This window comes from Ambystoma mexicanum, chromosome 5p, assembly GCF_040938575.1.
Source record: "Ambystoma mexicanum isolate Mex_15411 chromosome 5p, UKY_AmexF1_1, whole genome shotgun sequence".
In the NCBI taxonomy this organism is placed as follows: domain Eukaryota; kingdom Metazoa; phylum Chordata; class Amphibia; order Caudata; family Ambystomatidae; genus Ambystoma; species Ambystoma mexicanum.
Genome location: NC_090930.1, coordinates 1,151,288,691 through 1,151,314,053, shown reverse-complemented (window position 1 = coordinate 1,151,314,053; position 25,363 = coordinate 1,151,288,691). Strand labels below are relative to the sequence as shown.

The window sequence follows — 25,363 nt, the reverse complement described above, 5'->3', positions numbered from 1 at the left end:
TTTTCTCAGAGAGAGTCATCATCACCGAAAATACAAGGTACAAAAAGTTGAGTATTGTATTTTGGATAGGTTGGCCATTCGTCATAATTTTCTGAAATAATGAATCCATCTTCCTTTTTATTAATGGACAAGGAGTCAATTCTTTTGTTAAAAAAACACCTTCATATGTTTCTTTGAGCTGTTGGGGTTAAGTTGGATGGCGTTGTAGATCCTTTGCATGGCGGCTTTGAGATAGCTTTAAGGAGATGAGAGAGAGTTGATTTATTGACCGTTGTGCTTACCCCAGACTTCCATGGATTCAATTCAAGTTCTTACTTGGAAGGCAAATAGTGTGTACTTGGTTGGTCAGTACTTTCTTTTACATAGTTGGAGGTAAGGGGTGTCAGTAGAGAGACTGCTACTAGCACAACCTACTCAGGCAGACAACGCATGCATGAGGAAAGAGCTAGGATTTTATTGCTGAACATGTTAATGATATTAGTAGCGCTAATATCCTTTTCCGCAATGTCAATATGGGCCTCAACCTCACAAATCACTTATCTCTGTGCACTAGCACCTGGAGCGTCTCATGTGCTGGACGGGATTACTATAACCAATGATCATGGGCCCAAATAACCGGGCAGACTCAAAGAATATGGCAAAGTCCTACTTTATTATAAGTTCAATAAAGCAGGGAAATCTGGCAAGCATAACAAGTCACAGTTTACTCACTCTCCAAATACATTTCTATTATACTAAGGCTTTATACCTCAATATGCGTAATCTATGACATTATCCTACATGGCGAATAGTAAAAATCTATCGGGTGTGTAGTGATAAACAGTACCCGCAGCCCCCTGGGATCCAGCCCTTTGTGCAAAGTAAATCACTTCTAATTACCTTCCCACACAAATAAGGTTTAAGGCGCACGATGAAGTCAGTCTGGAAAAAAGCCAATCACACAGAATATATGATGCTTGCATTTATTATCTACAGTGTCTAATGAGAACTAAGCAGCAATTTACAATAATGTGGAAATAGAAAGTGCAAGCTATATAATGCCAATTATCAATCACAGATGAATATGCAATTATTTGGTCTTACGCTCCTAATAAAATGTAGATGAAGGTACGATCAGATCACACCCAGGACCCTCGCCGCTACAGGTGCCCGGCACTCCTCGGAAGAGGAGGGGAGGACTGGCCAAGCCCCCACAGTCCTACACCAGAGCGGGGATGTGATGCTAGGAGTCTCGGCCCAGATAGTGCACAGCTGGTCGTCCAGGCACTGTTCCTCTTGGTACGCGCGTCTTTCCAACAGCCCAGGATGAGTCCTCCCGTCCCTGGTCCAAGTATAGTTCTCTTATTAGGGGCTGCACGTCAATCATCATGACGTGTCAGCTCTTCGAGAAGCTTCTAGGCTCACCCTTTCCGGACAGTAAACCTGTTTTCGCTTGGAAAGTTACAAGACTGGAAACAGCCAGTTTTGGCTCCCAGGCTTCGGGCACTGTGTTTTGAGAAGATCTGACATTCTTGCCTTATCAGTGCACCTGACTCGCAGAGCGAAGATGAGCAAAGCTGTGCCTGGCTCCCAAGGGCTGCGTAGAGCCTCTTGCAAATGCTAGATGTTTTATGTCTTCAGGAAAGGCCTTCGCAATTAACCCCTTGCAAGCATGCAGGCTCACCCAGTTCGAGAGGCCTGGTTGATGTCAGCATTTTCCTCCACGCTTCGAATAGGCTCTAAAACACACAAGATAGCTCAGTGGGTTAGTGCAAATGCAGGTTACTGCAAGCGCCTAGCAGCTTATCACGACAATCCACCCCTTTCGAAGTGAGGCCTGAAAATGCTGACTCAGTTCCACGATTTGGAAGCATGTACAGTGTGCTGTAGGCCGATTAAGCGTTTCTCTAGCGCAGTCATTCTAGTATAAAGGAAAGACATTCTGCGCAAGAGCCCAATGAAGATGATAAGTATGAATATTAGGGAAATCAGCAACCACAGCAATGGGTGCAGTATTATATTAAGCAGCTTAGTGGAGGAGGGAGACCATCCAGTGAATATATCCCACCAGTGGTGAGTAGTAACTGATTGCAGATGGTCAGCAGTTTTGATTAATTGGTTTCTGTCTATTATCAGCTTGTACTCTGCAGAAATAACCGAGGTAGCTAGCGTCTGGAAATCGTAGGATAGAGTCCAGTTGAGCAAATGCGTGAGCTCAGCATGCAGAGTAGTGTGAGACCACTGAGTTAAAGAATATAAGGTATGAGTAACAATGTCTAAGATAGTCACAACTTGATCTACGCAAAAGACTTGAGGATTCCCTAATAGTTTATAATTGTTAATAAGCAAGGAATGATTAGTAACTACGCAAGCTTTATGATCTATCTGGAAGATGTCAGTCCCATTAATGTGGTATTGCATCCAGGTGCACTCCCCTGCTATGGGATGCATGCATGGGTCTGGAACCCTCCCAGGGGACACACCCACCCCTGATCCCAGGGCATGCAGGTGTGACTGTGGATGGTGTAGTTTTGGCTTTCTAACCATTCCCCTCGTATTTGCGGAACCCACCAGGAACCATTGATTTTCATAGGCAATACTATAAAAGGGCACCATATTTCTAGAGCATAAGCGGCCCTACTAACTTGCATTAACACATGGCATGTGTTATTCATGTAATCAAAAGCAAGCGGCTTAATCCATGTCTTCATAGCTGAAATTCTGCCACTTCCAGTGGTTGCCAATACTTGTAGCAGTGTTGCGCAGGGTAGGGCTTATCAATGGGCCCCACTGGGCCAGAAGCTTTATAGCGCCGCTGGCATCAGAACCCATCGTGGCTAACTTGTTGTGCACAGTTTCTATGTCAAAAGCATTTAAAGCCCCCGTTCCCACTCCCGCTGCACCCGCAATCAATGAATCTAAACCCCTAGCTACGCGCAATTTGGTGATGGGCCATAGAAATTGACTCCATTTATAGCAGCTTGGTAGTACTAAGGAAACCTTGCCCCGTGACAAATCTATGTCTAAGTGTACCTCTGTAATGATAGAAGCGTGCATCACATGTCTGCAATTTAAATGTTGTCTTACTACTGGAAAATCTAGCATGTTCACAGTTTCTACTTTGTGTGATTTGAAAAACACCATCCTCCAAGTGGGATGCCTACCATATACAATATTGGTTTTTGATACAAACACCATACTACCATCTGGTAGAGGCTGTTTCAACGTACAATTGTATGAAAGGCATTTGGTCAAATTATAATCCAGAAAATCTTGGCGAGTACACTCGCTGCAGTTCTTGGGGCAAAAGAAACATGAAACATCAAACAAATTATTTGATCCATTCACTGAAACGTTTGGGCCTAAGATTTCATAAGCACCAGTCATATGAGTTAGTGACAAAAGGTGTCCGACAATGTGCCAATCTAGAACTCTTGCAGTTCCATGTGGATACTCATTTGTAACGCTTTTCTCACAGGTTACGGTGCGGTTGTAGTTATCACGCAGGACTGGAGCATCAGGTGTAGTGCATGCGATTCTCAGAGTCCATGTAGCATCTTGCATCAACCCATTCTTTACAGAGAAAGCGTTGGCTTGGCAGGCCAGGAGCACCCACAGCAAGGCAAGTCCCATCCCCTTCATACTGCTCTACGTTCGTGGTGTGAGCCTAGTAGCGGGAATATAAACAGGCACGTCAGAATTATGCAAAAGTACAACATAAGTACTTCCAACACCTTGACTTAACACTTCCCCAGCCTTAGGCTTTTTGTTAGGATGGTGCACCCACACCTTTTTTCTCGTGCTACCGAAGCCTCCTTCCCCCCTCAATGTAGTGTCTGGGGATTGCTTGCTCTCTACCACTAGGGGAACAACTGCTCGTTCACAAATCAATTGTGCAATTCGGTCATATTTGGTTAATGGTACTGCAGATGCACCAGCATTATGTAAAAGTACCGAAACAGTCCCTCTATAATAAGGATCAATCACACCTCCCAATATGTCAATGCCTTGTTTCGCCAGGCTGGATCGTGCAGCAATGCGTCCATAAGTGCCAGCCGGCAATTTGATGCCAATACCCAGCGAGATAGATTTGGTTTGCCCCGCTGGTATAACATCATCTTCACAGGTAGATAGATCAAGTCCAATGCTCCCTGCAGAGGCTTGCACAGGCAGCTTAGCTTTTTTGTCGGTTTGCCACACAACAAGAGTCTTTGTAGATTCCACTTTCTCACTTGTCAGTCTCACAAAGGGTGTCTGGCGATTTCCCAGTGGACGATTGTTCAGTTCAAACAGCGCTTGTGCCAGATGTTTGGACCACCCCTTGAGAGTGTGAGTCTTAGTCAGCTTCTTTTTGTTGCTTGAGCAGCCCATTGCTACGTTCCACCAGAGCAGAGGATTCTGGGTACCGGCTGATGTGCAGTGTCCATTTTATGCCTTGCTCTAGTGCCCAGTCTTGCACATTGTGTCCAGCAAAATGGCTGCCTTGGTCTGATTGGATTTCATCCGGGATGCCATAGTGTCTGATGAGGTATTCCATGCCTTGCAAGGTAGCCCGTTGATCTGCATGGGCGGCTGGATAAGCTAATAACAGTCCAGAGTATGTGTCTACCATGGTCAACACATAATGCTTTCCATTCTCGGGCGGTAAAGGGCCAATGTAGTCAACTTGCCATATGCTAGCAGCTCTTTCACCTCTTCTCAAAGGGCCTTGAGGCTTCCTCTCCAGAGGGTAGTGCTTCACTTCACAGCACACGGAACACTGGGAGGCAGCTTGTCTGGCTTGATCCATGGTAATGGGCAATTGTCTCTTTTTTGCCCAATGATAAGTTCCTGTTTGCCCCAGATGCCCTGAGGTTTGGTGTGCCCAATCCGCCATCCCTTGCAGCACCTCAGCTTCTTGCGGTGTTGTCACTGGGCGAATCTTTGCCATTTGGTCCACTTCATTGTTGAACAGGGCAGCCAGTGAGGTGTCGGGGGGCATGTGTGCATCGACATGCCCAATGCAGATTTTGCACCTCTCACCTTTGCACCACATCTCTTCCCAGATGTCTGGCCCTCCCCAGATCGGAGTGTTCATGATCTGCCAACCGTCTCTTCTCCATGCCGGTGCCCAATGTGTCAGGCCTTGATATGTGGCCCAACTGTCTGTGTATATGTATGCAGTCTCTGTTTCCTTCACCTGTTCAATCACGGAGGCCACCGCCTGCAGTTCAGCATACTGACTTGATCCTCCCACATCTTCTCTCATTAGCAGTGTTTCTCGGTGGGGCTGGAATGCAACAGCTTGCCAGTGTCTTTGCCCTTTATCATACTTTGCGGTGCCGTCCGTGAACCATGCAGACTTTTGTTCTTCCTCTGTCAATGTATCATAGGCGGGTGCGACTTTGAAGGGAGATTCTGGCAACGCCACAGGGATGTTTGGTTCAGGCATCGCTTCCAGATCTACTGCCTCCAGCATTTGTTCTTGCAGTCTGGAAACCCCTGTGCGGCCAGCTTTTGCACGTTGCTGTAAATACCATTTCCATTTGACATGAGTGGCGTCTTGTGCTCTGCCACTTTTCCCGCTTGCAGCAGTGTCACGCACCCAGCCCATGATCAGAATTTCTGTGCAAATTGTCACTGGTTGCTCGCCTGTGATTCTTTCAGTCTCAACTAGAGCCCAGTACACTGCAGCAACTTGTTTCTCAAGCGGAGTGTATCTTGTCATAGGATCTGTGAGCTTCCTTGACCAGAACCCCTGTGGCACTCTTTTCTGTCCTTGCTTTTGCCACAAGCTCCACACAGCCACGTCATTGTAGACAAGAATTTCCAATTCAAAAGGATCAGTTTTTGTCATGGGCCCCAGCGTGATGTAATTTTGCAACGCGTCTTTAGCCTGTTGGAAGGAAGTCTGTTGCTCTAGGCCCCATGTAAAGTCATGTTTCTTTCTGGTGACTTTGTAAATGGGTTTCAGTATCAGGCTTAAATGAGGTATGTGATTTCTCCAAAAACCCATTAACCCAATGAATCTTTGTGCCTCTTTTTTATCTGCTGGTGGAGCCATCTGCTGAACCATATCAATTACCGGGTCGTGAATTTTCTTAACTGACCCAGACCAGATTGCACCTAGAAATCTCACCTCTTGGGCAGGCCCCTGTACCTTTTTGGGATTTATGGCCCACCCCCGATTTTGCATGTGTGTGATCAACTTTTCAGCAGCTTTTTCTACATGTTCTTTCTCAGCACTGGTCAGCATGATGTCATCAATGTAATGAGCAATAAATACATCATCCAACTGCACCATCTTTACGTCTATGGCAATCAATCCATGACACAGAGTGGTACTATGCACATACCCCTGGGGCAATTTAGTAAAGGTAAATTGTCTGTCTCCCCAAGTGATAGCAAATTGGTCTTGTGATTCAGTGTCAATATCAATGGAGAAAAATGCATTGGCCAGGTCAAGGACCACATGCCATTCACCCACTTCTCTCGTAAGGTTTTCAATCAGGGTGATGATGTCTGGCACCGCCGCAGCTAAGGGCGGCACCTTCTTGTTCAAAATGCGGTAATCAATCGTCAGATGCCACGCCCCATCTTGGCGGCGGACAGGCCAGATCGGCGAGTTGAAGGGGCTGACTGCCGGCCTCATTATGCCAGCTTTCACCAATGACTCAATAGTTTCACCAATCTCTTTATGTCCTCCTGGCAACTGGTACTGTTTCACGCACACTGGCTCAGCAGGAGGAGGTAAATGCAGGGGGGACCATTTGGCATGCCCAACCACAACGGGGTTAACAACTCTCACATGGATTTTTCGATTGCCAAAAACAAATTCGCCTAAAGCTGTAGTCACACTTTTGCCCAACAACACATCCATGCCAAGGATGTACTCCGGTATATCTGCAATCAAAACATTTGCTGTGAAAGGCAATCCCTCGCCAATTGACATTTTTACATTAAAGGCTTTTGCAACAGTTTCTGCTCCCCCATAACCATTGACCAAAACTCTGGAACCAGATAATTTACTGGGATTGCCATTCAGAATGGTTACCTCAGCTCCTGTGTCTAATAGAGCCAAAACATGTTTTACTTTCTCATCCAAATACAATGTAAGTGGCACAAAAGGGCGTCTATCTCTGGGGCTAGTTCTCTTTATTAACCGTACCTCAAAGACAGAGCCAGCCCTTCAATCAAAAATGGGGTCTGGGACCTCCCACTTGTCCTTTGCCAAATCAGGGTAACCATTTGCTCGCACTTTGGGCTTCAGCGCCTCCTCTTCAGAGGGTGCAGAGGGCTTAGTTTTTCCTGATCCCTGTTTTTTCAATTTCTTCCATTTCTCAAGCAGCACAGATGTGGGTTTACCGTCTATCTCTTCCCTTGGAATTCCTGCTTTTAGCAGGTCCACCCACATTTGTCTGCGTGTGATCTCAACAGTATCAGTTTTCTCTTTAGACTTTACATTTTTGCCACGCTTTTTCTCTGAATCATTGTTTGCAGCCACTAGGCGCGCTGCTTTACGCACATCCAGCCCTTCTAATTGCCCTAACAGAAGTGCCACTTCACCAATGGCTTTGCCTTGCGCTGGACCCAGCAATGAAAGCAATGCGCCCTTCATGTGACTCGGTGCATTTCTTAACAAACGTGCGCGCATGCCAGCTGTAAACAACTCCATGTCAGGCCCTGCAAAATTTGCACTGTACAGTGCACACTGTAAACCCATCTCTCTAAGCTGATCTGTTGCTTCAGTTAGTGACTGCCAACCATCCCAACTCTCTTCCATATCCATTGGACTCCCATACAAAGTCATTAGGGCAGTCTGAAGCCAATTAAACAAGGAATGAGAGCCTTCCTGCCCGAGCGCACCGCGCACTATCTGTCCCAACATTACATTAATAGTGAGTGAACCCATCTTTAACAGTTCTTCTGGGGTTAAGAAGATACTATCGGCACCCGTGTCCCAGAGGCAAAGGTACCACCTCAGAAGTGCTTCACCTGGCCTCTGTCTAAATAACTTAGCAATCTCTAAAAGCTCTGTCTGTGTATAATCGCGGACAATTCTAGTATTCTGAATATTTGCACCGCCAGCTTGGCCTTTTGACTTGTTAGTGATTAACGGCCGCGCTGGATGAACACATTTCTTTGGAGCACATTCCAGCTCCTCTTCGTCAGAACAATCTAACTCTGCAAGCCTGATTTCAACAGATTCATTCCAGTCATATGCTTGCTCAGTTTCGCTGTCACTGACTTCACTCGACCATAAATTTGGGTCCCAGTTATCTTTCCGAATTAGCGCGCGAATCCTTATCTTTGACGGATTGCCCCGCCGCTGTCTGCGCTTGTGCGTGGCTACACGCACAGCTAAAGAGGCACACCTGTCCTCCATCTGATCAGCCCGCTTAACGGACGATTCAAGGGTCTCTCTCATAATGATTTGTTGCTCCTGGAGCAGGGAAATCTCCTCAGTTAATTTGCGAATCTGCGCATCTTTAAGCAATTAATTCTCATGCACCTTTCTGAGCACCTGCAGGAATAACCAGCCTATGTTTCCTGCTGCCTTTAGCTCCCTTCTGCATTTCTCAAGCGGTAAACTCTCCAAGCACTTACTAATTACCGCCAGGGAAACATCATTTTCAAGCATGTCCCATGCCCTCGGTGCCGAGTACCGATGCAAAATATCTGCCACACCTGACCAAGCATTTGATGCCGGCCATCCTGGAATGTGACAGAGTGCACTATCTTCTCCATTGCATTCATCTTTTGCATGTTTTTTCCAGAATGGCATCGTGCTCGTAAACCCTGCTCACAGCGCCAAATGTAGTGATAAACAGTACCCGCACCCCCCTGGGATCCAGCCCTTTGTGCAAAGTAAATCACTCCTAATTACCTTCCCACACAAGTAAAGTTTAAGACGCACGATGAACTCAGTCTGGAAAAAAGCCAATCACACAGAATATATGATGCTTGCATTTATTATCTACAGTGTCTAATGAGAACTAAGCAGCAATTTACAATAATGTGGAAATAGAAAGTGCAAGCTATATAATGCCAATCATCAATCACAGATGAATATGCAATTATTTGGTCTTACGCTTCTAATAGAATGTAGATGAAGGTACGATCAGATCACACCCAGGACCCTCGCCGCTACAGGTGCCCAGCACTCCTCGGAAGAGGAGGGGAGGACTGGCCAAGCCCCCACAGTCCTACACCAGAGCGGGGATGTGATGCTAGGATTCTCGGCCCAGATAGTGCACAGCTGGTCGTCCAGGCACTGTTCTTCTTGGTACAAGCGTCTTTCCAACAGCCCAGGATGAGTCCTCCTTTCCCTGGTCCAAGTATAGTTCTCTTATTAGGGGCTGCACCTCAATCATCATGACGTGTCGGCTCTTCGAGAAGCTTCTAGGCTCACCCTTCCGGGCAGTAAACATGTTTTCGCTTGGAAAGTTACAAGACTGGAAACAGCCAGTCTTGGCTCCCAGGCTTCGGGCACTGTGTTTTGAGAAGATCTGACATTGTTGCTTTATCAGTGCACCTAACTCGCAGAGCGAAGACGAGCAAAGCTGTGCCTGGCTCCCAAGGGCTGGGTAGAGCCTCTTGCAAATGCTAGATGTTTTATCTCTTCAGGAAAGGCCTTCGCAATTAACCCCTTGCAAGCATGCAGGCTGACCCAGTTCGAGAGGCCTGGTTGATGTCAGCATTTTCCTCCATGCTTCGAATAGGCTCTAATACACACAAGATAGCTCAGTGGGTTAGTGCAAATGCAGGTTACTGCAAGCGCCTAGCAGCTTATCACGACAGGGTGGAGGGATTGGTTAAGGGAACCTATAAACATATGGCTTATTTAGGTGTTAATAACATCATTGGCTGCCCTTTATCTAGCATGCACATCTAGAACAACCTCTAACTATGTATAATGCATTTGTCTGGAGCGTTATGAATAGGCCTTGTTTTCTGGTCTTGCACCATGTATGAGGAGACCATGATTTCTCCATTCTCTGCTTTTGTTGATATTGGGTGCTATTACTCTCTTTGGCCTCTGCACCCCGTGTTGCTCCATCTTACATATAATTTCGTCACTTTTAATTGTCCAATACTTGGCCCTCACAGATATTTACTCCTTTGCTTAATCTAAGAGAAATATGTCTTACATACATGGCTTATCCTCTTTGACTCCTTTGTACCTTTCAGGTGCTTCTCACTGTGGCATCCTTGATTCTTAGCCAAACAAATATTCTTTGTCCTTGCATGAATCTGTATTACAGTGCCTGTCAGCTCTTCTGCCTCAGTCTCTCTCCTTGCTGTTTTCAACTTGCTATTACAAGAAACCAGCGTCCATCTTCTCAACATGGCTGCTTTACTTATGTCCTATTTTCTACTGTAGCAACCTTCTATATTTCTCATCTACCTTGTGTTTCGGCGTATAAACATCTACTGCATTTCTTCTTACTGATCTTCTGGGTATATATGATTTCTTCGCTTTTGCATGCATATTTACTTTGTTACTTCAGTTGCATCTTCCTTCCTTAAGTATTCATGTATTGTTTCAGTGCATCCTCGTTTCTTTTCTTCATTACGTCATTTAACCCCTGTCAGACTTCACTTATAGTTCTACATCTGATGGTGCTTGCAGACTTCTTTCTACCACTTCAGTTCGAGGGCACATTTGGTACGGTTGGCTGAGCGCATAACTTCTTTCATACTTTCGATGCAGTAATGGGACAATATTAGCTGCCATGCACAGTGCTTTCTTGCTGCTCTTCCAGTATGACGGAGGTGAGTGGGTGGGCCTCATGAGTGGCATGTACATCTTCTCTACATTCCCCCCTCTGGTCGTGTCCTCGACCACCTCATCAATCCTCTTCACCTTCTCTTCACACTAGTTTCTTTGGAATCCATATCTTTGTCACCCCCAACCCCCCAGGTTACCTGCATTCTTTACATGTTCATCCGCAACTCGAGGTCATGTGACATTTTCCAGTTGGTTGACAGAATACCCAAAGTCCCACATAATTCTCATGATCCTTGGGGTAATACAACTTTGTTCCTGGAGGTACCAAAGGACTTTCTTTCAGGTGCTCATGGGTGATGCTTTCAGTTTGTGTGTGCTCATCAGTTGCAGCATTCACATTGATCATTATATTAATCCCAATAGCTTTTTTCACTGTCTTCTTGCACTGTCCTATGACTATGCTTATAAGACTAAATCCTAGCAATACCAAAACTAGTATTGCTCCCAGTAGTTTGAAGGCATTTGCCATCCAGGTTGGAATCCATGAAAACGGGGACGAAAACCAATCTTCATCTTCGGCCTCATTTACTTCTTCCACCATTTTCGTGTACAGGGTTGACAGCATAGGGTTTCATTTTCTCGATCGTGGGCAGGTGTTCACGTGTGCATGTACAGCAAGAAGGCCTGATCTTGGCGCAAACGCATCCTTCCATTGCTATAATCAAGTCCAAGGCATTTTGGTTAAGAATTAGTGACAAGGCGCGCACTCTGCAGGTGACTGGAAACAACTCCCTCCATAGCACAAATCTTACACTGGGGAGGGGGAAAGCCATGTTTGTGGCTCTTCATTGTAAGGCATGATGGCCCTGGTGCTACAGCCTTTTGAGCCCGGGACTCCTGAAACATTTTGGTCAAGAATTAGTGACAAGGCGCACACACTGTTGCCAGTCAAGTTTTCCTGCATTGACTTCTCCTCCAAACGCATGTTTTCATGACTCTGTCAATCTTCAGGGAGGCTGTATTTCTTTACCTTTTCAGGCGTGTCTTCATTTCCTTTTCAAGTGTAGCAGGTTAATTGACTAAAGTGTCTCTAAGGATTCTGGTACTTGTATTTTTCGCACTTAATTTCTCTTGCAGGTGACTGGAAACAACTCTCTCCATAGCACAAATCTTACCCTTGATATTGGGAGGGGGAAAGCCATTTCTGTGGCTCTCCATTGTAAGGCACGATGGCCCTGGTGGTACAGCCTTTTGAGCCCAGGACTCCTGAAACATTTTGGTTAAGAATTAGTGACAGGGGGGGGCGTGGCCAATGAGCACGCAATGCGGACATGATATATCGGTGCTCCTGGGGCCGCCAGCAATATCCTGCCTAAATCCTGCAAATCAAACTACTAATTCGCCCAAACTGGCACACATATACAGCAGAACCTCCCTGGAACAGTTCGCTGAATTTTGGAACTGAACCGGTATCCAGATCCGGAGATCTACGCAGCAAAAATTCAACAACCGGAGAAGATGCGAACTGCCCAAGATGGCCAGCGCGACCACAAGGTGATCCGAAACAGCATGCGAGTTCAGAGACCGTGCTGAGGCAATTATCCAGTGACCTCGCTTCTCGGGGCAGCGCTGCTGTGGAAGTGCGCTGTGATGTGCTGCAGGGGATTCCGACCCGCGGACAGTGTGAGCCTCCAAACACCAACGGACCCATACGCCCCGAGCGCTGATACGCGGCGACCTAGCTGGTGAGACCAGACCCCAGCGGAGGCGAACCACGGCGGGGACACCCGACGACAGGCAGCTGTGAAGCAATCTGCCGGAGCCAATATGGTTGTTCAGAGTCGGCAACAACAGATACCGCACTCCTGCTGCTAAGGACCCGGCGGAATAAGGATACTACACGCACCCCCGGCACCTGGTGCAGCCTGCTCCCTCTAGACCATTGCCTCCCCCGGAACGCGGCCCAAAGCGCGGCATGGACCAGCAATCGCACGCAGGTGCAGCGCAGCAGAAACTCACTGGAGAAACTGGAAGATCTTTCTCCGCTCCCCCCGCTGCCACACAGTGAAGGAGAAGGGGACGCCGGAGCAAAGACGGACCGCAACCACATAATCTAGGTGCCTCAGGAGAGAGAGGAGGGGGCACAAATAACACCCTCACTTGGCAGAGGCGAGACCCGACGACAACACAGCTGGAAAATAAGGTAAACACTTGCCGAACTAGCAGCAGCTTCAGTGATACCACCTAGAAACACACAGAGGTTGCCACAGAGGAGACAAAGCCATGCACACACCTAAGCAACAAAGGTGCACAACATTTGCTACCCCTCCGACAGCACAGGCCCCGCTCACGGGCCTATACCGGAGCTAATAAAACAGCATCTCCCACACGATAAGATGCTGTTAGGCAGAATCCTGTGCAGTGCCCTTAAGGACCACTGCACACAATTAAGACTACACGTGGTAATACAAGTTCACCTTTGGTACAAGCCTGCACTACTATGTTAAACTGGTAGCAGTAGTGGAGCAGCCAGGCTTTTCTCAAGAGTATATGAGCAGTAGCAGAGATTACACAAAGGGACCACAATTACTGTGACTCAAGCAAACACTGACTCAAGGTTTCAGGTAAAAGAATATAAGTAAATTTATTTTTAAACCATCTGTAAAACACAACACTTCAATAAAATTAAAACCACACGTAAAATACACTACAAAAAACCAATTCTCTTGGCACAGGCTAGCTCAAGGTAAGTACCTTATGTTTTGGCAGACTGGTGTTGTGAAACAAAAGACGTTACCGGGAATACATATGCCGTCACTTTTTGACAGCTCGGTCGTATTAACGAAGCGCGTATCCGCGGCGAGAAGTGTTACCGGGGCAAAAAACACACTTAGCACCTGGGCTAACCAGAGAGAGTTGGGGCCAAAAATCATAGGCAATACTTTTGTCAAGGCAGACAGAATCAGAGAACACTTGTTGACAGAAATACAAAAGTCAATAGGCCGGACCCAGTGTCAAGTGGAACCGGGTTCCTGTTGTCGAGGATCACACAGTCAGACAGTTCAAGATTCAACGTTGCCAGGAGTACTTGGATATTGTCAACAGAGGAAGCAAAAGTTATAAGAGGGAAGGAAAACAAGGGCAAGCCTTGGAGGAGGAGAAAAGGGATTCAACCTAGTTCCTCGAAGCAGAACACAGTAGCTTATTCACGGAAGAAGCTGGTTCCATGGCAGTTGTTCCTGGTAGTTTTCCTGCAGACCCACGGTTCCTGGTACTTCGGTCATGGAGACGAGAAGGAGGACATCTGGAGGGGTCTGCACCACTCAGGGATGAGGCCAGCAGCAGCGACGGAGAATAAAAGGTGTGCTCTTTAAAACAGGAGAGGTTCTTAAAATGGCTATCCGGACCACTACAGCAGGGTGCATCGATTTCGACCATGAAGAGGATCCTCTAGCTGTGGAAGATGAGCTGGTTGACCCCACCAGGCTCAAGGGAAGAAGACTCCGGACTGGATCTTCTCTGGTCGTCAAAGGGTAGATAGCTCAGGACTGCAGCAGGGCTTCACCGGACAGGGTAGTTGCAGCAGCCGTCTTCTTCTCCCCTTCTCTTCGGTTTCTTGTAGTTCCAGTGGCGACTCTGACTTCCAGCCCAAGAGTCCTGCCTTTTATGCGAAAATCCCCCATTCATACAGCCTGGCTGTCAATCGCGCAGCAGGGGGGTTGTCCAGCCTGGACAACCACCTCAGCCAATCATGACAAAGTGTGACTTGGGTTTCCTAGGATACCCTGTGCAGGGGGTGACTGCACCCCTCCCTCACATTCAGCCCACCTACACACCCAGGTGCCCAGAGGAGGGCTTCTTGGCAGAAGCCCGCCAAAAGACGATGAACAAAGAAGGCAAACCTGGTTTGCCACGCAAAGTAAAACACAAGAAGGACTTTAACAAAAAGAAATGGTGACTAAACCCAACTGGAGCAAAAGTATTTGGTCAAGCTGGTTTATGTTCGAGGCTAATATAATAGCCTAAAACAATACCACGTTTGTATAGTATAATCACGGTACAAAGGTTAGGGTAGATACCACTGCCACCAGCTAAGTCCTAATGTTAAAAGAGCAAAACAAAGCTCAGAGAGGCACAGACAAGAAGGGGTAGGATTTAACCCTTTCCAGTTCTCCATGTAAGATGGGTTGTACTGGGTCTGTAGTTAAAAGTGACTATGTAAAGTTAATGGCAACTTTACCTGTTTCTGGGTGACAGTAGTCAGCCCCAGAAAAAGGAGTCATTGGGAAGTCTTAGAGACAACCCTGTGTTACTGCACTGAAGGTGCTGTGTAACACACACAAAAAGTTGGGCTCATGGAGTGGTGTGCTCCAGAGTCCAAGATCACGCAACAAGTAGAGATGCACATGGCAAAACATTGGTAAAAGTGGGAAAAAGAGGCACACTCTTACCAAGTGGAAAAAAAGAACTCCAGAAATCCAGCAAAGCTGCTAGGGGACTCACTAGGTGAGGGAAATTAGCCATAGAATGAAAATTCTCCCTAAAAGAGGCATTACCAACTTACCTGACTCTGGCGCTGATAACGGCACCCCTAGTCCAGCAGCTCTTGCACGCCGGGGTATTGTAGCCGAAGTCTTGACCCTGCAAAATACTAAACTACCACTACACTTGTGAATCGAATGCATGCTAGATCTTGCACAGGATACGGCCAGTGATAGCTACCCTGCAGGCAATAACCACACGACGAACCAACACACAGTGGCTCCCAATAGAGAGGCGCTAATGAAATAAGCGGACACTGAGTGGCACAGTGAAGTTCTACCAGCCTAGAAGTAGACGAAAGAGACATGGAAACCCAAAAAGAGTCACAGAACCAGAGCATTTGGCTGGATCGCCATTCAACTCACCAAAGTGACACTGCTGACATTGCTGTGCTGGCAGCACAGACACAACCACATAATATTCTGGGCGCAGAGTTTGGCAGTCCACGGCAGCAGACCCTACTCGAGTATCCTTGTGAAGTCTCTCTTCCCTCACTGTGCCTGTGGAGGGAGGAGTTAACCTACATAAACTGCCTGCAGCCGCAGAGCGGCCACAGAGTTTGGCAGTCCACGGCAGCAGACCCTACCCAAGTATCCTGGTAAAGTCTCTCTTCCCTGTCTGTGCCTGTGCAGGGAGGAGTTAACCTATATAAACTGCCTGCAGCCGCGGAGTGGCCGCAGAGTTTGGCAGCAGAGTTTGGCAGTCCACGGTAGTCTCCGGCACGCGATGGAGATGCGACAGACCATGGAAGAAGAGGGGAGGCGTCTGAGGAGCCAACACCAACGAAGAGAAGCAAATAACAGCTTGCAGCATAGAAGCCCTCTGAAATCAGTCCCCCCCCCTCTCCACTGGAGGTACGACTGTAATTGACAAAACTGTAAACACCTCCTCCATGAACATGCTGCTGCAGAGTATCTCTACACACTCATTCACGGACACATCATACCCCCCCAGTCTCGTAACAGTTTGTCCCACCTTACCGTCTTCTGTAGGTGCGATGCAGGGTCCGAGTTCAGGGAAGCGTCTGGGGAGAGAGTTGGAACATCAGCGATGCGACTGCTTGACCCATCCCTGCAGCGCCGGTGAAGGCGCGGGATCCTGCACAGGAAGGGGGTCGGGTCCGGGGGGGGCGGTCAGGCCGTGGGTGTGCTCCTAGGACGGCACCCGCCCTGCAGATGTCTGTCTGCGCTGGCTGCCGCTGTGAGGCCGCCGGCGCAGTCCCCCCCCCCCCACTGAGACTAACAAATGCCACGGAGCAGCCTGTGGAGGATTACATGGAACATCCTGTAACCGCGGGAGGTTTAGATGACGCGGTGCCTGCTGAACAGTCACAATTAAGCCACATGAAACCTCAGGCGTTGAAGCCCCCGGGGTGCCCGATTTGCCACTGATCATGGCCCCGGAGCCACAATGCACCAATAAAATGCACGTGACAATTGACATCCATCCTACTCCCAAAACGAAGGACATTGGGAGTCCCTCTCCACGCCTACCAAAGGTCAGCCAGCATTGTGTTGACCTCACTAACAAAAAGAGACATTAGACATCTCAAACAATGTTTTTGAACCCACCGAATTACTGGATGCAATTACAGATCCTGAAAAACGTCTAAACTCGACGGACTTGGACACTCTTCAAAACAACCAAAAACAACAACTTTAATAAAAAAAACGAAAACACTGCCTCTAAGGAAAAATTACTTAACACAAAAGAAGACAATCAAACCGTTGAACAAAAAAGGCAAAACACGTGGATCCTTGCCAGCAATATTAAAGAAAAAAGAGCCACTCCATAGATCAACAGATAACGAAGACAAATCACCAAGAATCTATAAAAAAATAAATCTCAAGACAAAGAACGTACCTGATGACTCTGCCCTCCTGCAATTCTTTTTTTAAAAGAAACAAGACGAGCGGCACGCTCTTGGCGAACTATCGGACGTGGAAATACTACATGGAGCAGAGTTAACTCCAACCTGGAACCAGTCGGTCCCTCAAGTCTTCTCATGCGTTAGCACATACTTGGAAAGGAATATCCAGCAAGATCCTGTTAAAGGGCAACTGTGCCGCCCACAAAGTCAGGGACTGACCAATGAACCGGAGCCCAGTCGGGAGAACAATAACCTCAAAATATCTCCAGAAAACCCTCAGAACGAGGGGATTACGGGATCCAAGATGGCTTTGGAATCAACAGCCAAGGACGCTAATGCAGAAAATAAGAATCTACAAAAGCAACCTCCCCTTCTGCCGTCGCTGAATGATAAAACTATCAATCCATCAACAAACCAAATCATCAAAGAAGTCCATGCGACTAAACAAAATTGATGTCCACTCGCTGGCTCTTCGCTAGAACCAGTCCATTTGAATCCATCTGCACCCAAAGCTGCATCTCGGCAATTTCAGCAATTTAGCCAAACGATTTCTCGCCAAGAACTAGAGGTAGCTTGGATACTGTAAACATATCGTCACATCTATCCTCAAGAAGGAGATCATCATTAAGACTGTTGGATCGTACAGAGAAGGAATCTTCATAAAAAAACGGACCTGATGGCCCTGATGTCAACCCTTACAATTACTTTGGCGCCATTTTCAAAACTTTACCAGGGAATTAATGACACTCTTAAGGACCATTCTACACTGCTTGCAATGATACATACGGAAATGACTACCTGGAAGGATACATCAAGGCAGGTGAAAAACAGAAAGAACTTGTATGCAACAAATTGACACGCATCAGAGATGTTAGCAAAACCCAAACAAAGGATCAAAGCATAGAAACAGAAAATGTGATCCTATTCTCAAGATCAACCCAAACGCTACCGACGAAGGAGACGAAACTGATTGAATCAGTCACACCAAACGACAATCATATAGAAGAAGTGGTCTCTCCGGGCAAACGTAAAGTGACAATTACCAACAAAAGTACAGTTCAACTACCATCAACTTGTCACGGTAGGGTAAAAAGGAAAATAGACGAAAAAGATAAAAACCTCACAAAGCAAAACACAAAAAAAACAACGTCGAATGGATGCATTGTATTTGAGCTGTAGCAAATACTCAAGGAATAGAAGAAGCGCTCCTCTCCTAACAACAAAATAAAAATGCCCCTAAAGACGACATATATCTGGTATTCTTGCCTCTAATGAATGCTAAAGGATCAACAGCAAGGAGTGTAACTTTTGTGGAGAACTTGATGCCCTCTACTCTTATCGTCGATCAGACCGACGAAAGTGAAGACGAAAGAGCCCTCTCAGTCCTAGCACAAACAAAAGGCATAAAAAAACTGACTGCAACCCCTACGTCAAAGCCCCTTCTTGCTGAATCAAGTCCGACCTATACACCGGCTTGCCGAGTGATGAAACACTCGGGTATCGATTCTGCGGAACTTATGGACCTATCAGTGCACTCAAAAGAAGATTCGGAGTTCGACCTCTACCATTAGGGGGAGGCGATAAAACACCTACAAAAGCCACCCAAAGAGTCTAAAAAGGACAAAACGAGTTCTAATTCCCCACTCTTCATGTCCTTGGCTGAAAGGAGGGAAAAGGTGGTCTTGTCCCACCAAGGGAATTCGACTCATATAGTCCACAAAGAGAACTGGTCTTTTTCGGAATCAAGAAATCATGACGACTCTAACACTCTAACTGCTGACTGTCATGAAGACCCCCAGCGGGTGAAGAAGCACGGGTCATTATCCTCTAGGGCAGGGAGGAAACGATCAGTGAACTATGATACAAAAAACCAAAATGAAAAAAGGAGAAGTCAGAGAGACCGTAGAAGGTCAAACTCAAGAGAGAGTACAAATAAGGGGGAAAGGCTCACCTATAAGGAAAAAATAAAAAGTGAAAGAAACTTCCTCCTTAAGGCAATAGAAAAATCAGACAGAGAGATACTAAAAAGAAGAAACATCATGGCTTTTTTCCAGTGTATCTCCTCATTAAGAGTGATCAGAATAGAGGATATAAAAATTGTGGAGTTTGGAACCAAAGGTAAATTGGACGTCTATTTACACGTACCTTTCTTGGTGGTGCGTCTTCTAATATTACAAGCGGTGGAAAGCTTCATCATTTTGGGTTACGACCTAATTGAATGTGGCAGAAATGCGAGGACTTCGGATTCCAAGCTGTGCCCGCGCCCATGCACTTTTAGCGGCACCGTTGATTACGGTGCCACTAATAGCGCTAATCTCAGGTCATAATCGGCCGTAGCGGTAAGCGATGCCGGTAATCCTTTACTGGCATCGTTTTTCACTTACCGCCAGGGTAGTAATGAGGGCCATTATCTCTTATTCAGTCTCCTTACATGCCATTTTGTAATGTTGGAATTTCTAAATCGAATAATACTTTCCCTTTACCACTCCATGACTACCCACCGAATATGAGGGAACAAGATTCAACATCCATGTCTTGCCTGGAGTCATCAACCACTTCGAGCGCGTATCAGGTAATCTTACCTAGCTATTCTGTTCCAGACTGGTTTTATGTACGGAATTCTAGATAATGTGATCATATTTTTGCAACGTATAATTGCATTACACAATGTTTCTTTACCACTTTGCTGTTGATAAGCACCTATGTGGTCTTTCAAGATTGTGTGTCCCGTTTCCAATCTTTTCGACATCACTAATGAAAGTACTGTGTTTCAGGGAGATGCTGAAGCGTCCACTACAATACGAATACTCCTCGTAGTAGATCTGGTGTCAGAGGTATGGGTCTTCCTAGCTCAATAGGACGAGATAATCTGATCATATTTTCGTAACGTATCATTGCATTGCACAATGTTTCTTTGCCACTTTACTGTTGATATGTACCTTTGTCGTCTTTGGCCCGTTTCCAATCTTTTCGACCTTACTAATGCAAGTACTGTGTTTCAGGGAGATGCTGCAGCGTCCTCTAAAATTACATTATCCATTGTGGGTGTTCCGGAACCAGACCATACAGTTGCTCCGGAGCCAGAGGTATGTGCACTGACAGTACCATCGAATAAAAGAAAGTCGGTCTAATTAGATGTGTAATGCCAATGACTTATTTTAAATGGATACTATTTTTTGTAGGGATGTATACAAGATCCGTATATTGAACCGGAGGAACGTGTATCAGAGTCGGTCCGCCAGTTTGCTGATGTTAGAGTTAAGAAGGTTTCAAAGAAAAGAAATAAAAATAAGGTAAGTTATAAATACTTTCTATTGTTGGCAAAAGTTTTGTGCCAAGCCCTCCATTATATGCTTTTTTTAATGTCATTTGTACAACACTGTATGTTGGATTTACACTGAACATCCCTTTTCCTATCTGTCCTGTAGTTGCCCAATCGAGTATGGACTATGCAGACACAGACAGCGATACAAATGACAGATGCTGCTTGCCAAACTGTTTTCACCATGGAGGAACTATTCATTAAGGCGCGTCGTGTTCACACTCGAGATGCCTATGTCCAATGGCCAGAAAATGAATTTAATAAGACCGGCGATTCCAGCAAAGTGTTCTTGGACCATTGCTACAATGCGCCTGCTCCGCCAGAGGAAGGTGCAATTGAATTTATAGAAGATAGTTTTACATTACTCGATGAGCACTTGACACAATCGACACCCGCCACAAAAATGCCCCCCAAAAAACAGTCCACATTGATGTTTTCTCCTATCCATCGTAAAGTAACAGATGTTGAAATTACAGAAACTGAAGCCTCAACACTATTGACCGACGAAACAGACAAAGATATCGACTATAGTATGTCCTGTTTTGCTGATATGTCCACTAAGGGTCCGTCCGAAACAACAATCAGGGTAATTCATAGAATTTCGCAGAAAAGTGTCGCAAGCGGCTGGCGCAGAGTGTCCGCGTGCGATTGTCTGCGCCAGGCACGTGCACTAAATTTCCGCGCACAGCGTATTCATGGATTTTAGGCTCCCAAACCAGCCGTGGCGCAGAGAATCGCAGCGACCCTGCAGCAGCGCCAGTAACGCCCCCAAGAACGCCCTCGCGCAAGGAAAAGCCATTAAAATCGCTAAATCATCCCAAAGGGCTGCGCTAACCCTAGACCAGTTCACCGGGCTGGCAAACAGCAAACGCCAAGCGGGGAACGTGTATTTCAGGGGTGCGCGGGAAGTTCCACACGCGATTGGCCCCTTGCAAGCAGGGTACATGTATTTCAGGGGTGCGCAGGAAGTTCCACACGCGATTGGCCCCGTGCAAGCAGGGTACGTGTATTTCAGGGGTGCGCGGGATGTTCCACACGTGATTTCATCAGGGTACGTGTATTTCAGGGGTGCGCGGGAAGTTCCACACGCGATTGTCCCAGTGTGGGCAGGGTACGTGTATTCCATGGGTGCGCGGGAAGTCCCACACGCGATTTCAGCAGGGTACGTGTATTTCAGGGGTGCGCGGGAAGTTCCACACGCGATTTCAGCAGGGTACGTGTATTCCAGGGGTGCGCGGGAAGTTCCACACGCAATTTCATCAGGGTACGTGTATTTCAGGGGTGCGCGGGAAGTTCGACACGCGATTGTCCCAGTGCGAGCAGGGTACGTGTATTTCAGGGGTGCGCGGGAAGTTCCACACGCGATTGGCCCCGTGCAAGCAGGGTACGTGTATTTCAGGGGTGCGCGGGAAGTTCCACACGCGATTGGCCCCGTGCAAGCAGGGTACGTGTATTTCAGGGGTGCGCGGGAAGTTCCACACGCGATTTCATCAGGGTACGTGTATTTCAGGGGTGCGCGGGAAGTTCCACACGCGATTGTCCCAGTGCGAGCAGGGTACGTGTATTCCATGGGTGCGCGGGAAGTCCCACACGCGATTTCAGCAGGGTACGTGTATTTCAGGGGTGCGCTGGAAGTTCCACACGCGATTTCAGCAGGGTACGTGTATTCCAGGGGTGCGCGGGAAATTCCACACGCGATTTCAGCAGGGTATGTGTATTTCAGGGGTGCGCGGGAAGTTCCACACGCGATTTCAGCAGGGTATGTGTATTTCAGGGGTTATGGGGAGTACTACACGTGAATTGGCCGTGTGGGTCCTCCCAGGTGTACGCTCCACAACCTCCACGGCCCCTGCAGGCAGCCCACACCACGGGGGACTACCCTGCACCCCTGCTCATGTCCCGCAGGCAGCCCATCCACCATGGGCATGCCCCCCAGCCAACCCACATGTCACCTTGCACTACTGATCAACAATGCAGTGCAGGGGCACCCTCCACCAGGCCCCCACCCATGTCTCCCACCCACTCCACCCCCCAGCAGTGCAGGGGCACCCTCCACCAGGCCCCCACTCATGTCTCCCACCCCCCCACCCCCCCACCCCCCAGAAGTGCAGGGGCAGCACCACCAGGCCCCCACTCATGTCCCCCTGCACCCCCACCCCCCAGCATCCAGGGGCAGCCTCCACCAGGCCCCCACCCATGTCCCCTATCACCACCACCCCCCAGCAGTGCAGGGGCACCCTCCACCAGGCCCCCACTCATGTCTCCCACCACCCCCACCCCCCAGCAGTGCAGGGGCACCCTCCACCAGGCCCCCACTCATGTCTCCCACCACCCCCACCCCCCAGCATCCAGGGGCAGCCTCCACCAGGTCCCCACTCATGTCTCCCACCCACCCCCACCCCCCAGCCACCAGGGGCACCCTCCACCAGGCCCCCACTCATGTCTCCCACCCCCCAGCATCCAGGGGCAGCCTCCACCAGGCCCCCACTCATGTCTCCCACCCACCCCCACCCCCCAGCCACCATGGGCACCCTCCACCAGGCACCCACTCATGTCTCCCACCCCCCACCCCCCAGCCAGCAGGGGCAGCACCACCAGGCCCCCACTCATGTCCCCCTGCACCCCCACCCCCCAGCATCCAGGGGCAGCCTCCACCAGGCCCCCACTCATGTCTCCCACCACCCCCACCCCCCAGCCACCAGGGGCAGCCTCCACCAGGCCCCCACTCATGTCTCCCACCACCCCCACCCCCCAGCAGTGCAGGGGCACCCTCCACCAGGCCCCCACCCATGTCCCCTATCACCACCACCCCCCAGCAGTGCAGGGGCACCCTCCACCAGGCCCCCACCCATGTCCCCTATCACCACCCCCCCCCAGCAGTGCAGGGGCAGCCTCCACCAGGCCCCCACTCATGTCTCCCACCACCCCCACCCCCCAGCAGTGCAGGGGCACCCTCCACCAGGCCCCCACTCATGTCTCCCACCACCCCCACCCCCCAGCATCCAGGGGCAGCCTCCACCAGGCCCCACTCATGTCTCCCACCACCCCCACCCCCCAGCCACCATGGGCAGCCTCCACCAGGCCCCCACTCATGTCTCCCACCACCCCCACCCCCCAGCAGTGCAGGGGCAGCACCACCAGGCCCCCACTCATGTCTCCCACCCACCCCCACCCCCCAGCCACCATGGGCACCCTCCACCAGGCCCCCACTCATGTCTCCCACCCCCCCCACCCCCCAGCAGTGCAGGGGCAGCACCACCAGGCCCCCACTCATGTCCCCCTGCACCCCCACCCCCCCAGCATCCAGGGGCAGCATCCACCAGGCCCCCACTCATGTCTCCGAACCAACCCCACCCCCCAGCCACCATGGGCACCCTCCACCAGGCCCCACTCATGTCTCCCACCACCCCCACCCCCCAGCAGTGCAGGGGCAGCCTCCACCAGGCCCCCACTCATGTCTCCCACCACCCCCACCCCCCAGCAGTGCAGGGGCACCCTCCATCAGGCCCCTACTCATGTCTCCCACCACCCCCACCCCGCAGCCACCAGGGGCAGCCTCCACCAGGCCCCCACTCATGTCTCCCACCACCCCCACCCCCCAGCAGTGCAGGGGCACCCTCCACCAGGCCCCCACTCATGTCTCCCACCACCCCCACCCCCCAGCAGTGCAGGGGCACCCTCCAACAGGCCCCCACTCATGTCTCCCACCACCCCAACCCCCCAGCCAGCAGGGGCACCCTCCACCAGGCCCCCACTCATGTCTCCCACCACCCCCAGCCACCATGGGCAGCCTCCACCAGGTCCTCACAATCCCCAATCATGTGCGTCATGGTCAGCCTCCACAGCCAAAAAGCCCAACCAAGTAACCCATTCACCCACATGGAAAAGGAAATTACATGTTACACCCCCAATGTTCATAAAGCTAATGAACCCATGTCCGTCACACACAATGGTTGCAATTGAATGGGAAAACACCCAACATGACATGCATGAAAGCAATGAGATGATACCACACAGTGAAGAATGAAAACAAAATTGTATTAAAAAAATAAGAATGCAAATGAAATGAAACAAACTACAATGGGAATGAAAAAAAGATAAGCTGCATGTCCGTGTAAAAAAATAAAAACACCAAATCCTAATCCAAAAAAATGTAGTCCAAAGTCAAAAGAAAAATAAAATCAATCCAATGAAGAACTATGCACAAAACATCCAAGGGTCCATGAGCCCAACTGAACAAAGGAAACCTACAAAAAACCCTAGCTAAAATGCAACTATATACAAAAAGTGGAGCAGTGTCCGTCGACTCCAAATCATAAGAACAAACAAAGGGAACCTAAAACTAAAGAACTATATACAAAGGCGGCGGGCAAGTCCAGCGGCTCACTCCGTGGTGTTCCGGGCCAGGGAATCATCGAACTCCTGTTCGATGTCCCGGAGGCGGTCCTGTTCCATGGCCCCGAGGGTCCGCAGGGACGACGCCGTGTCCTCCTCCAACCCCCTGCGGATTGCCTCGAGGCACTCGGCCCGCCTCAGGGCCCTCCGCATGGAGTTCGCCGCCCTGACCATTGTGAGCCGCGCCTCTTCCGCCCGCCACCACTCCGCACCTATGGCGTGGCCCAACCGCTGCCACACGGAAGACACTCTCTGTCCTGGGTCCTCCTGCCCTCCGGCCGGTGCCTGCCCCTCCGATGTCGAAGGCCCCGAACCTTCATGGCTCCCACCACGTTGCTGCTGCTGCTCTGCCTCTGCCCGTGCACTGCCTCCTGCTGCCTGCACATCCTCCGCCGGCTGGGGTGCAGTCGTAGATGTGGCCACCCCTGCTGGACGTCCGACTCCCGACTGTGGCAGGGATGCCTCCTCCACCAGCCTGGCCGCACCGTCAGAGGCAGCACCACAGGGCACCCAGGTGACTGATGGGTGGGAAGATGGCACAGAG

The 25,363-nt window shown here is 49.1% G+C and overlaps 1 long non-coding RNA gene across 1 annotated transcript in view; it reads right to left on the bottom strand.

Annotated features, from left to right (window-relative positions):
- Positions 1 to 712: 712 nt before the first annotated feature.
- Positions 713 to 25,363, bottom strand: part of LOC138481466 (uncharacterized) — a 137,863-nt gene continuing 113,212 nt past the window's right edge. The window contains exon 3 of the long non-coding RNA XR_011274251.1: positions 713 to 3,646. This is a non-coding gene — a long non-coding RNA (uncharacterized lncRNA). The remainder of the gene's footprint in view (positions 3,647 to 25,363) is intronic.